This window comes from Odontomachus brunneus, unplaced genomic scaffold (assembly GCF_010583005.1).
Source record: "Odontomachus brunneus isolate Ranch 3 - 2012 unplaced genomic scaffold, Obru_v1 Obru_scaffold_157, whole genome shotgun sequence".
In the NCBI taxonomy this organism is placed as follows: domain Eukaryota; kingdom Metazoa; phylum Arthropoda; class Insecta; order Hymenoptera; family Formicidae; genus Odontomachus; species Odontomachus brunneus.
The window spans coordinates 546,239-559,874 of NW_022639607.1; the positions used below are offsets into that span (position 1 = coordinate 546,239).

Genomic DNA, 13,636 nt, shown 5'->3' on the forward strand with positions numbered 1-13,636 from the left:
CTCTCTCTCTCTCTCTCTCTCTCTCTCTCTCTCTCTCTCTCTCTCTCTCTCTCTGTCTCTCTCTCACTCTGTCTCTCGCGCGCAGAGCACCCAGCATATATACAGTGTCGGTGTCGTTCGTATGCATAGGGGCATGCATTTGCCAGAAGTTTCAGCTTAATTTCATCTGCGGGGTAGCAATTGAAAGCCACGCCGAATCGCCTGCCAGCCATAAACCCCCATTTCCGCGTTTCATTCGGCCTCGTTTACAAGTGAAAGTACGCGGGGCCTCGGCGGGATAGAAATTCGGCGCAGCCGATCGCGCGGAAACGAAGGAAAATCGGAATTTCGCGGAAAAAATTTTTCGACGCGCCGTCATTCCCGTTCGTCCACTCGTTTCCGGCGGCTGGAAATGGGCGGAATCGTTAATTCCGGTCTTTTTTCCTCCCCCTCTCTTTCTCCTCTATTGCGGAGAGAATTGCCGACCTAACACTCGCGGGAAAACGCGGTCTCTCCGGTTTATCCCGCTTGATAATTTAGCCGCACGCTCTCGGACGTCGTCGTTTCGCTCATTTCACTTCGTCAACGACGTAACTTCATCAGAATTGACTTTCCACGCGCCGGTCGATCCTTCTGCTTTCTTTCTCCCTGCCCGTCCTCCTTTTCTTCCATTTCTTTTTCTCTTTCTTTCTTTTTCCCTTTTTCCTTCTTTTTAATAATCATCGCGCGGAGGCAACGTAATACGATTGTTAAAACTTCGAGACCTGCCGGAAAGTCGCGCAAACTTCAAACGCCGCGAGGAGGGGGTGAGGAGAGAGAAAAAAAGGAGAAGAGCGGCGTACGAAATAAACTTGATAATGAATGCAATTTCCTGTTTGTGAGGAAACGTATTTTGGGGAAAGTAATAACGCTATTATGAACGCTATTATGAACGGCGCAATCAGAGCGAGATTTTTTCAGGGATTTTTCTCTCCTACGAGATTTCGAGTCGGTATGTTTTTTCGTTACGATAACGCCGGAGTGTGCACACATCGCGCGCGCACACGCACATACACGCGAGGCACAACAACGTGTACGCGGCGGTGCTCGTTACGGGGAAAAATATTTTTTGCCGGTTTCGTCGTGATTTTTATGTATGTACATACGCGCGACCATAAATAAACAGCAATCGCTGCACAAGTGCGACGCGAGCGAGCGCGCGCGGACTTATCGAGATTGACGCGAGATGTCCGGCCGCCGTGGGCGAGCGTCGAATAATCCGGCTATCAAATTTCGTTTCGCACGGGGATTACCGAAAATGCATATACGACGCGGTAATAGAGCCACGCCGCCATGTCGAGATGGCTCCTATGATCTGGTCGTTGTTGTAGCATGATATAATGATGCCATCAACTACGCGGGCACACGCTCGCCGCTTAATCTCGGCTGCGCGAGAGCAGTTTATACTATTAGAGACGCGATATACACGTCTAATCATGGTATTCCGTTTCCGTTTTCGCTCGGCGAAATTGAGCGAGAATCAGAGAGCGGTACAGGGCAAAGGGGGAGAACGAGAGGGAGATTTGGGTCGTTCGTCGAAGATCGAAATGCGCGCGGATTAGAGGAGCGATTACAGAGAGAGAGAGAGGAACAGAAAGACAGAGAGATATATATAGGGATGAGAGGAAACGAACAGGAGATCGTAGGCTGATCCAGGCCGCGATATTAACGAGTATTAACGAGAAGTCGACCTTTTCGGTTTTCTGCGCGGTTTACGTACGTAACGTAGACGATATGCGAGAATGAGAGAGAGAGGGAGAAGGGAGAAAACGCGCGGGGCGGAATACATAATGCGAAATCATGCGATTATACCGCCTAATGCATGTACGTCCGCGCGGCTAAACGTGTACTCCATTACACGACGCGGGATTACAAAGTTTTAACGCGGGAACTAGTTCGGAGCTTTCGGACCGAAATGAAGCTTTAATTTTCCAGCAGGTTAAAGAGGATTAGCGGTGATCTCCACCGATACCGGTCATAATGTCCCGAATTCTTTTTAATTATCCAGGCGCGGACGCGTCTCGCGGAGCACGCGTTTCCGATATTTTATACATGGACGCAAACGGGCGCCTGATGCTCTTCATTCTCGCGCGTGCGCACACAGGGGCGTGTTGTGCACGATGCCGTTGTAATGGATAATCATTCGCTCGTTTCGTCATTTGGTGCATCGTCACGAAATACATCGCGATATCGAGCCGCGCGAGGCGCAGAGCTGAGAGGATGAGAATATGGACCACCTTTTTCGTTGCGAACAAAAGGTCCAATATTAAATCCGATAATTACGTCAACAACTGTCAGAAGTATGTTAGCAAATATATATCTCTTATAATGTATTCGTATAATTATTATGAAGAAAGTATTAACTGTTCAAAGAATACGAATTTTTTTAACATAGTACAAAAAGTGGAGTGTTGGAAAATGAGGTGGTAATATGAAACAGACATGAAAATGAGGAAAAATTTACTCTTCATCATTATAAAGTTGATGTTAGAACAGTTTCTTTTTCATTAAACTCCTTTGAATATAAGAATTATAAATTACAAATGAAAATTTAAAAAAATTTGTTAAAAAAATGAAAATTTAAAAAATTAAGAAAATTAAGCTTAACAGTGTTTAAATTATGTGGTAGTCTTTTAGGCCAATATAACAAAAAAAAAAAATAGGAAAAATATTCACAAATAACTGATAATCTGAAATTTGGAAATTTTATCTTATTACTAATCGACACACTGTAGCTAACATGTTGCATTTATCGCGATTGAGGCAGGGAGAAAATTGTCGAACCTTGCGAAAAGTTTTAACAGGAAAAGATCAAAGCGGTTTCTCTTAACACTGTAAACAGCGTGGCGCTAACATCAGACTTCTTTGATGGCTGATAAAGACCCTGATATACCTGAATAACCTAATGATTATGTTTATCTCAATTACAGATTGCAGCAACTGTTTAAGAAAGTAGCCTCCACATTCCTGTCTCATATTCTCCATTTTCTCCCCAATACGCGAGCGTGTGTATCGCATTCTCACACTTTTATGGAATAAAAGCTATATATACTACGTGCGACGACGTCATCGCGTCGTTGAAAATTTTCGGAGTCGTGAGATAACAAGTTCAACGAGTGGAACATTTGAAAGAGAGCCACAGAAAAGGAGTTGCAGTCGCGGAGAGGACAACGCGACGCAAGTATATTCTTGTGGGAGAGAACGGGAGAGAACGAGAGAGTCGCCTCCGCCGGAATATCAGAACGTTTGCGTTTATGCACGTCTCGCACTATGCTGCAATGCACGTGTGTCGTCGCGAAAGAGCATCTCGACAAGAGACCTTATCCAAGCTAACTTATCCTATAGAAATAATAATACGCGAATGTTCTTATGGCCTCATCTTCTAGCATTCTCCTGCACTCAAATTTCCTTATATCCTAACGTTTACACGTCGCCCATAATCTGAATCTCTTTGACACGTGAATTGCCACGTCGTTAATCATCGTCAGTGGGACAGATGACCACATGTGATGATATGATTTTATTTATTTCGTGCAATGTATTTTTTTTTTTTATTAAAGATACTTAAACTTCAAAGTAAAACTTTTAAGTCTAGACACGGTAAAAAAAAGTTTGATTGGATGAACCAATTTCTAGTAAAGAAATATAAACTGAGAAATTCCGATTAAAATTAACAGAATTTTCTATTTGGGTTAATGAGAAACCGTGATAATTTCACTGACTGAATTCTAATAATTTCAACCGGAATTTCTAAATCATTCATATTTCACCAGAAATTGGTTTATTCAACTAAATTCTCTTTCCGTGTAGCAAAGTGATATAATATCAATGGTTATCTCAATGATATGACAAATTGCCCAAATGATACACTAAAGAAATGATAACAAGTTATACACCAAAACTCTTGTTCTCTTTTATCGATAAAAGTATACTGAAGTCTGCTCATAAGCCAATTAGAAGGCAAGTCATATTTAGAAGCACTTTTATCGATAAAAGAGAGAGTTCAGAATAAAGTAATAAGAAAATAGTAACAAGTTGTAGTATTCAAATGGTAGACTACGGAAATCCTGCTCATGTACTGTGTTTATGTAAAACTATTAAGAGCAAAAGTCTGACTTGATTGCTTGCGGTATCCCTAATATATTTCCGCATTACACAATATCTGATCATGACGCGCATAATACGTCTGCAAGCTTCCTTGATTTCGCACGTCTGCGTGCAGCAGCGCGACGCAAGAGATAGAGAGTTAAGATTATTCGACGTTTCTAATTACGATATGCCTGCCCGGTCCGGAAATGAGCCTGTCCGTCCCGTCGGACGTTCGCGTCTGAATTCGGCTTAGCTCCCGGAGATGCTCGCGTGCTGCCGGGCACGGAGCTAAATCCGGAACGAAATGCGGATACAACGATATGGCTACCGCGGCTGACACGCCCGAGCCAATTTTTATAACACGCATCGTCCGGCGAACAAAACAAAAATGAAATATTACAAGGTGAGGCAGGCAGGTATTCCCACGAGGGAGGCCGGCCTGATCGTTACGATCCATCCCCGTGACGAGTAACGCCATTGTGCCGGCGGCGCGTAATAGGGACGTGTAATTTGTCAGGGCTGTTTCTACGACCTCGTCCCCGCTGTCGCGCGGTGACGTAATGACGCCATCAAAGCCGCGCGCGGACGTAAATTCATCGGCGAAGTTCGCGCTTAATTTCGCGCTATGAGCCAACAGCGCCGAGGCGCACCGACTGACTCTACTACCGGCGCCCTGCAGATTTCCATTTCTACCGGCGCACGTCGCATTCTCTAACCATCCATCTCCCTCCCCCTCTCTCCTTCTCTTTAGCTGTAATCGTATGAAAGATACTTTGTATTTAGCTCGCGCGGGATGCTCACTATTACATGAACACGTTCGCTGCCACGTTGATTTTCACTGATTACTTCAACTGATTACTTACGCTCAGCTCAAGTTTCAGTCATCAGACGCGACGAACAAATGCAACTCGCGACGCAAGCTCGTTTTATCGGTTCTAGTTATCAGCTGCACGGGCGAGTCACCTAACGTTAAATTCTAAAATATCTCTAATATGAAAAACAGCAGAAGTAGTTTGGAACCTAACACCCTAGGTGACACACTATAAATTTAATTTGTTATACACACTTGGTTACATTTTATAGGTAAATTAGTGAGACGCGGCGATATTATTTCACCAGCCACTGCTGATCACTAGTCAAGTGTTGATCGTATAAACACATTCTTTGAAACGTGCAGTACAATTTGGGTCTGTCAGACCCGGGTAAGTTTCAAATCACCATAATTTAGTTAAAAATCAATATTTTTGGACATTTTTTCTCCAGAAATGTAGAAAAATTCAACTGTAAGACAGTAGCGCAAAATGAAAATCTGCACACAGATTTGCGCCATTTTGAACATTTCCCGAGACCTTTTACGAAAATTTGCATAAACGACAGTGAATATTCCTTCGGATCTCACAAACCTGACATTACAACTGTGTTAACATTCTCTTAAAGAACTTACTTTACAATGCAAATAAACTCCTCTACCTATCTGTTTATCGCTCTCTTCCATGAGACACATCGCAAGGGACGAGAACGCATACGCGTCTCAGACCTGCATTCCGTTTCAGCGGCCGTTCTGCGCATTGCCGTAGCCGGTTGTCAGAGATAAGCTAAGTGAAACGTTAACTCCGGGCGATGCGACGAGCGGATAAATCGGTTAGGATCGATTTTACGGCCGTGGTTACGGGCAATCGGCGCGCACCGTAAATAAGTACGGCTAACGCACTGCACATTGGCGTCACACGCGAGCGCATTCGGCGAACGAGAGCGCGCGTGTCCGGAACGTGATTGCGCGTCATTAACGTTAAAGCCGGCCGGCGCAACTTTGTCGCCAACAGCACACTGCCGCCGCCGCTGCTCTGATGATGTAAAGGCGCCATCAAGTATGCGAGCGTAAATTCGCCCCGGCGAGAGAAGTTTTCGGTCGATATCGCCCGCGGGCGGCGAGACTTACGTCGCCTGTTCATTTTTGATTCATCACCGGCCGTAACGCGGCGGTGAAACAAAGTTCCCGCCGGCGTGAACGAGAGCGAGCACCGTCGGGAACGTAATCGCGCACCGAAAATCCCGGCGTAACGACCGCGAGGGGAACATGGGGTCGGATCTTTCGCTGCCGCCACCCGGCGGCCGTCTCGCCCACCCCCGGCTGTCGGGCGCTCGAGAAGGGTCGTAATTTCCAAATCATTTGTAGCCAATGTTCAAATCCATCCGTCTGCGTTCTCTCTCTCTCTCTCTCTCTCTCTCTCTCTTTCTCATCCTTCTTCCCTTCCTGCCTGTTCTCCTCCACTCTAACCCCCTGTGCCTAACTCTCACCCTCATCGCACGTCGTCAACGATAGGAGCGTTCAGCCGCGAAACGCGAGCGGGGTGGTTGCGCATCCGGGATGTAATCGGGACGCAGTTTGTGGTGTTTCCGGTAGCGATTCGACTCTCGCCGCGCTGTGCCGCGCACAGTCGGCACCCCTGTGTTCGACGCGGGGGGCCGGTGTGATGTAATGAGGCCATCAAGCACGCGCGGGCATAAATTCGGCCGAAGTTCGCGCTTAATATCGCCCGCGGCGAGCAGTTCGCCGGCGAGCAGCACGCCCGCTTCCGGGTCCCGCAACCAAGATATATATATATATATATATATATATATATATATATATAGTTTTGGGGGCGGGAGCGCGCGCATGTCTGTGTCCGTCCGTTCACCCATTCGTCCTTCTCGTCCTCCCTCACTCCTTCGTTCCGTCTCATCTTGTCCGTTGCGGATTCATGCCTGGAGCGGTGACGAGTCCGCAACTATCGCCGCGAAGGAGAAGAGCCTGGCTACGGAGGTGAACGGAACCGAAATTCCAAATACCGGCTTTGGCCGGGACGGAAGGAGCTCCGGGGCTTTGTTAGGAAAGTCCAGGAGAGCGTGCAAACGGAAGAAGGGGGAAGGAGAGAGGGAGAGAGAGAGCACAAACGGTACACCCGTACATACAACCAGGCCATACGCAACGGATATATGTTGAGATACCTGCAGCCTTGCGGTCCCGTGAGGCCTCCGTCGTTTGTTCGCCGACCGATATTCGATGGCACGCCGCTGCCACTGCTGTAACTGCGGCGGGTAACGGCTTTGTCGCTGATTCAAGCGAGACAGTAGCGGGGGATAAGGGACGAGTTGGCCCGGCGTATGTAGCAGGTCAGAGGATTTTGATCGGGAGGGCTGAGATTGTTCCTTGCAAATAGGAGAACTGACATCCGTGCGCGGAACCGCGGAACCGCTCGGGTGCAAACGAGAGGGAGGGAGAAAAACGCGGCTGCAGGTCAGTTAATAAACGTGAGCTCTCGGAGAGAAAGAGGAAAAAAGAAAGAGAAAGAGCTTTGCGCGCGGGTCAATTGCAAAGGCAACAACGGACGAACGGGTGAAATGCCGATTCTGACGGCTGCCGAAATCCACGCGAGTCTTTGAAGATCAATAACGTCGTTGGGGTAGATATCGCGTCACTCACGCTGCACCGGGCGCCGATATCGGATTTGTGTCACGTTAAAACTCCGTCGAAAATTCATAACACGTATACTCGTCAATTAATAGTTACTTGACGGCGCGACACAGAACTGCACTTTCGCGACGTTTATATCGGAGCCGTAACTTCAACAGATTCTCGCGCAGGGAGGATCAAAGCTTTAATCAGGCGCGCGGAGACTGCCGGGGGTTCGCTCCTCTCACGCGCGACATTATGCATGCGCAATAAATTCGACATCACTGTCGCGTGAACTTCCCGAATCGCGCGAAATCGAACGGCTGCTCGTGACCGGGAGGCCTCGTATTTTTCGAATGAAGAATTCATCACTAACGATGATGGATTATGCAGTGAAAATGGAGCACGAGAGGGACACACACACATACACACATCGACATCGCGGAAAATTTCTACTTGTTAAAGTTATTATGCACGAGATAAAAGAAGTTTGGTCGGATGAACCAATTTCTGGTGAAATATGAACGAAGCTCCGTTCAAGTTAATCAGAAATCTCTTCGAATCTTGAATTCTGATAACTTCAGCCGAAATTTCTGAATCCTTTATACTTCACCGAAAATTGCTTCATCCAACCAAACTTATTTTTTCCTTGTACGTATATAATAACTTGTTAAAGATATTGTCATCAAAGATAGAATTCTCATCTCGATTACAACACGTGTACTTGATGGTACATGTCGGGAAAGATTGACGGCATCAACCCCTTGCGCTACGACGTCTTCCAGACATTGAAGCTTTCGCGAGCTCGCGTTTCTAATCACAAATCCGACTTTTATTATTTTGTGATAATGAAGTCCTTAAAAAAATTCTGCAAAATTGGTAAAATGGATGCAACTCGAGTTGTGATGAACACTTTCGTTCTTTGCGCGAATTTGAACTTAAATAGATACATACGTTTCGCCCCCTCAAATAAGTGTCGACGCAAAGATGGAGAGAATTTAACAGGTTTAACAAACGTGGCGCCGGAAGGGAATATTTTCTTGAATCAGCGCGACTCTCTTAAATTCGGGTAAAAGCGACGACCACGCTTGAGTGCTCTTTCCCTCGAAAGAGATGAAAAAGTTGAAACTTTAACTGTCCTGCTTGTTGCGTGGTCGCCGCGCAGTCGTGTCATGTTTAAACCGACTAACTTTAAATCCATGTACTTCAAAGATAGAAACGGGGAAAGAGGGGGGGGGAGAGAGAAGCGAGATAGATAGAGAGGAGAGAGATAGCGTCAGGCAGAAATTCCTGCGTAAATTTCGCAGATAGATACACTATTGCGAGAGTATACGGTACACCGTGTCGCATACATCCGGGTGTACACGGGCTACGTGACAGATACGGGATGCGAGATACAACATATGGGATGCGCGACGATTCGTCTTGAGAATTATGATATTGCGAACAAGTGCCGTGCATAAAATATCTACGGCTTGTTTGCTTGACGAGCAAGATGCGCGCGTAGAGAGTTGAATGTGTCTTGATTATATTCCGAGGCTTAATTAACCCTAGGGAGGTGGCGTAAGTAACTTTTGGGTCTGAATCGTAGTCGGATCTTGTATAATTGAGGTGTATTGCCCCTCCCCCCCCATATCGAAAAAATGTGACAAAATTTTGCAAAAAATCATTAATTAATTTGCTGAAAATGATCACAATCAATTTGGCATTAAAGTCTATATTAAATTTTACTCCATTTTAGAGTGTAAGCCCGGCAAACACGATGACGTTCAATGACGTTATAATGGCGCATCAGTATGACATCTCTAACCGTACGTCATTAATAATTTTGTCATGCTGCCACTAGAAAGTATTTTAAACCGTGCTGTTATGGAAATGTATTATAATGTCGCGACTTTTAGCAAAGGAAAAGATAATTAATAAATAATACAAAAAATAATGTAGAAAAGATAATTAACAAAAAGTTTTTGTTACAAAGATTTTTGTGTGTATGTACTTTAAATATTCAAAATAATACAAAGTTTCATTGTGATGCAAAGATAAAAGAGAGTCAGCAAAAATAGAAATTAAAGTAAATACGAAATGTCATATGAAAGTAAAAATACGTTTTTTTCAGTTTATGTATATATATATCGTACGTTTTTATACGGAAAATAAAAATATTAAGGTATTTTTAATTTTCAGCGACCTTTTACAGAGATCATACGGGCAATATATATCGCCAAGATCGTCTCAAGTTCGTCTTCGCAGTAGGGAGTTTAATTGGCTGCGGGACATCTGAAGATAAGCTCTCAAAACGTGATCTTAAGTATAAGATCTGACAATTAATACCGTCTCTCATACTGTGAAAGCCTTAAACTTTCGTTCTAATGTTTACTTCATCACCCACTGGAATGGACGCATGTCTCTTTGCGAGATATATCGCTTGAATAAAATTCACTCATGCCTACCTTAATCGCGCCATAGATTGTCACTATCCTTTTCTAGGAGTTAAGGCTTCCACGGTATGAGCAAAAGTTGCTCACGCTACCATCGCCCCAGGGTTAACCGAGCGCGACAGGGCGCTTCGCCGCGAAGACGGACGTTTTATCGCGAGTCCGCCGACGTCGGAGTTCCCCACGATCGAGCTTGGCCGAGTGCTTTCGATTAGAAATCGTCCGTTTTTCTTTCCCTCTCAACCGCATGGAATGCCTGTCAATTCTCTTCCTCTTTTTAAGTAAGACAGAAAAGCCCCGGGGAGGAAGCGGGTATACACTTTTTCTGACATTCTTCCCGGTTCGTCCGCGCTTGACGACAGCTCTTGAGAAGCGCGTCCCTCTCTGAAAAACCCTCCGTCGCAAATCCCCAAAAAATTACCATTCGCTTCGGCGCGTATAGCCCACGTAAGACAGCATCCTGCGGAGGCGCGGCACAAGCCGCTGCTGTTACGCGCGCAACCGTCTTTATTGCCGCGGTGAAGGATGTGGACTTAGCTTAACGGAGTGTTCCCTTCCGCCCCGGGCTAGGGGAGAGAGATCTACCGCTTCCTCCACCGCCTTTCTTTCTCGTCCACCCTTTGCCCACCCTTTTTTCTCATCCCCGACCGCCCGCGCGCCGTCGCCGTCCTCGTCCCCGCCGCATCTTTTCTCACGACTGTGCCAACAAAGAAAGCGGTAATCTGCAAACGACTCGGCTTATATCTAACGAGGCGGCGCATTAGTCGGCGGCGGCCGGTGATCTGTATGCGCGGATATTGCGAGCGATGCGGCTTTATTTACGACGCCACCACCCCCACGAGAGAGTAAGAGAGAGAGAGAGAAAGAGAGAGAACGAGAGGTGGCGGCGCGCCGCATGATGTCCGCCGCCGCGCGCGGAGTGCCGTTTGCCACTTAAGCGGTTGGTACAGCCCCGCGGACGTATTTCTTCTCGAGCAGCTCGTAATTTCGCGCACCGCCGCCGCCGCGGATTCCCCGGGCAGCGCGCGACATTATTCCATATTTGTTTTATGAGCGTCGAGAGAGGCGTCGAGACGCGCCGTCTTGCACCGGGGTGCTGCGCGAGAGTAGTGGGTCCGGTTGACACATCGAGTGTCGTGACAGTCGATAAATGGTGCTGCGTGACAGGTCGTGTTATTGACATTTCATCCGCGAATTCTTCGAGTGTGTATGTATCCTTAACGCGTCCAGCGCGCCGATTGTTCCGCAGCGCTTAACCGAAGATTGCACGACTAATGACATCGCGAATAAACGCAATTGTCTTCTTTTGTACGCCCGAGGTGTACAAAAGCTCTTTTAGCTCGTTTATCGACGCGTCGTCCGTAAGCCGAGCAAGTTCTGTACGTCTCCTCTATCTCTAGTCTGCGCTGTCGTAAAATTTTTATTATCGCAAGAGAGTATGATGAGCGCACAATATGACAAAATATCATCTAACACGGTTAACAAGTCAACACGGTTGAAGCACATCGTGATGCACCCTGATTATATCTCACTGTCCGAGTCGAAATGTCGAAATGTTCTACGTTGTTCCTGCAAATTCTGTTCGAACTTGAAGGAACAATAAAGGAATAATGCAGGAACAATGCAGAATCTCTCTCTCTCTCTCTCTCTCTCTCTCTCTCTCTCTCTCTCGAGAGAGAGAGAGAGAGAGAGAGAGAGAGATAATTACACAATATTGTTGTAGTTAAAGTACTTACTGCGTATGCTGAGGCTTAACCACTTACGTTGAGACAAACGTGTGACAATTTCTCCACGTCAGACAATAACAATAACAACAAAAACTACACGTGTGTATGTATCGAGAATAAAATAAAACGAATATAACTTTATATAAAATAATAATGAAAATATTTTAGAACTAAATTCTGTAGACACGTTATCAGTGCAAGTGGTTAAAGAAGGGACCTTAAGAACGATTCCATGTCCAATATTATAAGCACTTTTGCCAAATTACTTAATATTCGATTATCTTAATATTTTACCCGCAATTAATTTTTATTTTTAATTTCAATCAGAAATATATTAAACATATTAATTATGTAACTCATATAGCTATAGATAGAATATATTTAATAAGCGGATATTAAGTAATTTAATAAAAAATGGGTAGAAGTAAATAAATTATTAGAAAAATAGGTTAAGAATGTTTTTTTCATAATTCTTAATTTCTTCTTATGTTTTTTCTGAAGACTTCGATAAGATTTGTAGTCCTGAAAAGGACTGAAGAGGAAGGGGTTGTGAATGAGGATAAAAATAGCAGTTGTATGTCCAATAATGCTATGCATCAATATAAATTCAAATTTGGATTTCGTATAATAACTAGGCTGAAGAGGTATGAAAAGAAGATTTTGACGGACTCAAAATGAAACTCGCGGCTCAAACAGCATTATTAGACTCAAGATGCATTATAAATCAACTCGCGCAAGACTTACGCTAAATTCTAAAGCCGATATTCATAGTTGTAAATTATCTACCATCTTTGATGGAAAGCATAATTAATTACAAATTTGTATTAACGGACCGTTAGTTGGCTGCTCGGATTAATATTTCTTGTATGAAGCAAGTAACAAATTAATTAGACGAGTACTGAGAAATTTTAACAGGCTAAGATTATTTGTCAAATAATAACGAACTATGAATACCGACCTACATTTCGACTCAGGAATATCTCTTTAGTTTCGATAAGATCGTCAAACGTCCATTTAAATTGGACGTTGGAAGATCTTACATAGTAATATAATTTCGCATACCTGAATATAAATATATGAAGTGTCGCTTACTGTGTGCCTGCGTCTTTTTAACTTCTTTGATTCTGCATCCTGTTTCTATTTTGGTACTTCGAATATCCTCTTGTGGCATTGGCACTAACACTGACACTGACACTCGCGTAGACACGGCTCGATCGGAGAAACGCGCGTTAACTAACGTAACGTCAAAGAGAATCCGATTGAATATGTTCCAAGAGACGACGAAATATTTCAATAATCCGACGGGGATAATAACCAAGTCGCCAATACACGCACTGCATGTCGCGCTCGCTCGGTGGTCCGAAATATACTGACTCGAGCGCGCAAAGTCACGCGACGGGCGAGAGTACCAAAACAATGAACAAAGTCATTCCTACTATTCGCTAACCGTCGTCTCTCGCCGAGTAATAACAGGCTGGTATGATCATAACAATGTCTTCAAAACTACCCATATCTATAGGATGGTCAAAATTATCAGGACCGCGCGTGTATACGCGCGAAAAATACATGACTCCAAAGAAGAAGTTTCTCTAAAAAAAAAATATATATTCTAACGCTCCAGAAAAAAGAAATTCTATTTGCAAACTGCTGTTTCCTGCGAGAGAGAGAGAGAGAGAGAGAGAGAGAGAGATCTCATATTTCTAAATGGAAACTCTTATAAAAAAATATCTCTCTTGCAATAAAGCGAATTGTTATTCAGAAAACTAAGGTAACTGTCTAAGGAAAACTAAGGTAACTAAGGTTACTGTGCTTGTTTCTGTTAGTGTGGCTTTGTATTTAAATAAGCCATAAAAAATATTTTTACAGCTTATTTAAATATATATATATATATATATATATATATATATATATATATATATATATATATATATATA

At 44.4% G+C, this 13,636-nt stretch overlaps 1 protein-coding gene across 10 annotated transcripts in view; it reads right to left on the reverse strand.

The window, feature by feature from the left end:
• The window catches only part of LOC116850861 (neuroligin-1-like), a 299,291-nt gene that overhangs the window by 156,194 nt on the left and 129,461 nt on the right, over positions 1-13,636 (reverse strand). Inside the window, exon 1 of one of the 10 annotated variants that reach the window (XM_032829631.1) lies at positions 12,795-13,304. The exons of 8 other annotated variants lie outside the window; for them this stretch is intronic. The gene's annotated coding sequence lies outside the window, so the exon portion shown is untranslated. Of the gene's footprint in view, positions 1-12,764; positions 13,305-13,636 lie in introns of those variants that run through there. One more of the 10 variants, XM_032829630.1, reaches the window with a different exon arrangement.